Below are 2708 nucleotides of genomic sequence, written 5' to 3'. Positions count from 1 at the left end.
TGGCCTTGACAGCGGTGCCTGCGCTGTGTGTGCTGAGAACTAGACTCAGCTCCCGGCCCTGCCACTTATTAGCTGTGTGGATGTGGGTATGTCCCTTCCATAAGCTTGTTTCGCCACCCACAGTATGGAGATCAACATCTCTATCAACTAGAGTGGTGCTTGGGACTAAGTGGGTTGATGTGCATAAAAAGTCCTAATACACACCTGGCAGGTTCCAGGAGTCCAGAAATCCTTAGTCCACTTCTGCTACACGAGGACAGGGTCAGGTGCCTTTCTTAGCACGTATTAACCTCGGGGTGCGAGGGTACAATGCAGTTTCTGGTACCAGAGAGCCCCCTTCTGGAAAATTTCTTCACTTCCTTTTACCGGATTAGTTCAAATCAGGGTTCCTTGCACTCAGGGATCTTGTGGTTTCCAGCTGCTGCATGCAAAGGCCGGGTCATAATCAAATAGAGCGGGATATGGAGGGGATGCGACTGGGGATGAGAGAGAGAGAGAGAGAGGTCCTTGGGTCCTGGAATCCTCGGATCCCTAGGGAGAGAGGGCAGACACAGCAGCCACTAAAGCGGGCCTCCCTCACCACCCACTCACACTTTGCGACTTGTGTGTGGAGTCTTCTCTAGTTCTCAAATTCTTCATCTGAAGAGTGTGAATAATAATCCCCGACCGGTCGGCTGACAGGACTGACCTGCACACCCACAGTGCTTGCAGAAGTGCTAGACGGAGGCAGAGGAGGCAGACACAGGGGTCCCCTCCCGTGTGGACTGCAAGACACCCCTGTTCATCCAGGCGTGAGGATCACCTGGGACCCTGGGTGGTTGCTGGGCTGGCTCCTAGCCCTTCAGCTTTCAGCTTAGACATTGATTCTTCAAGGCCTCTTGGACCCTTAACCCATGTCCCCCTTCTGTAAGGTCTCATAGCATTTTGTATATTCCTTTTACAGTATTTATCATGAGTTGAATAGTGTGGTTACTTGTGTGATTATCTGTTCAACACATGTCTTCCACACTCTAAGTTCCATGAAGAAAAGGAATATATCTGCTGCATATCATCTGCACATAGCAGGCAGGTGCTGAATAAAACCCTTGCTTGAATGAATACATGAGCTGCCTGCCTCACCAGGTGGCTCAGTGGTTAAGAACCCACCTGCCAATGCCGGAGGTGCAAGACATGTGGGTTTGATCCCTGGGTTGGGAAGATCCCCTGGAGAAGGAAATGGCAACCTGCTCCAGTATTCTTGTCTGGAAAATCCCATGGACAGAGGAGCCTGGGGGGCTACAGCCCATGGGGTCACAAAGAGTCAGACATGACTGCCGACTAAGCACACACCCCCCTCTTCTGTGCTCCAATCAACACCTGATGCCAAGCTCTCATCTGTTACAACCCCCTTGCCCACAAAGTCCTCATAAGAAGAAAGATGACATCTCTCCTACCATTATAATTCCAGGAATAAGTGGGTCAGATCATAGTTGTCCTCCCCATTCTCCCAGCACAGTGGGCCCTGCCCTGAATCCGGGAAAGCTGCAGATGAGTAATTGCTGTATTTATTCATTTATCTTTGCACAAGGCTGCCCTCTGGTGGTTAAACACAGAAGGGAACGTGGCCAGGAAGAGCCAGGAGTAGGTAAGTGCTGCAAGAAGGGCCGGAGAAGGCGATGGCACCCCACTCCAGGACTCTTGCCTGGAAGATCCCATGGATGGAGGAGCCTGGTGGGCTGCGGTCCATGGGGTCGCTAAGAGTTGGACACGACTGAGCGACTTCACTTTCACTTTTCACTTTCATGCATTGGAGAAGGAAATGGCAACCCACTCCAGTATTCTTGCCTGGAGAATCCCAGGGATGGGGGGCAGCGGGAGGGGGGGGGGGTGGGGGGGTGGGGGGGTGGCTGGCGGGCTGCCGTCTATGGGGTCGCACAAAGTCGGACACGACTGAAGCGACTTAGCAGCAGCAGCAGCAGCAAGAAGGGCCTCCAGAGGAAGACACATGTCTGTTCTCCATCCTTAGGAAAGGCTCTCTCCAAGTCTAACAGCAAGCCTCGGCATAGGAAAAGCAAGGAGCTTTCAAAAGCCCCAGAAACCCCACCCTACCCCCAGTAGGGTGGCCTAGAGATAGGGAGAGGCTAGTTTAAACAGCTGTTTTCATCCTCAGCGGTGCTGGCAAAGGCTTAAGAACAGGCTCTTTCTCTAACAAAATCCTAATACGTAGCGTTTACTAATTCTGTGGTATAAATACTCCCACCGTGGCCAATTTCAAACTACCAATGTGATGTCACTAAAAGCATGTCATTATATAGTAATTCCACTACACAGATACCACAGACACAAATAAGTTCAAGAACATGGTTAATAGTAAAAGATGGTAAACTAATTGGGAAGTGATGAGTTTGCGTATTTATTACATTTGTTTTCAACATAAAATATTTAATTGTGAGCTTACATGATTTAGTTTTTAATAATGACTGCATTTAACAACTGGCTTGAAAACTTCTGGAGCATTTAATGATCGGTTCTTGCAAGCCTAGTAGTAAGAGCTGGCTCCAGCACACGATGGCTTATTCCCCTTCCTCTGCTCTTTCTGTCCCTCCTCTGCTTCTTACACGACTCTCCTGGCCTTCTGTGCGGGTAGGAAGAGTCAGGAATATGGGAAAGAGCTTTGCTGCAGACATCTCTATTCTTGGATCCAGGAGCCATAAGGTGTTAAGGAAAGA

This window comes from Capricornis sumatraensis, chromosome 14, assembly GCF_032405125.1.
Source record: "Capricornis sumatraensis isolate serow.1 chromosome 14, serow.2, whole genome shotgun sequence".
Lineage (NCBI taxonomy): Eukaryota > Metazoa > Chordata > Mammalia > Artiodactyla > Bovidae > Capricornis > Capricornis sumatraensis.
Note: the sequence above shows the minus strand (reverse complement) of the source record.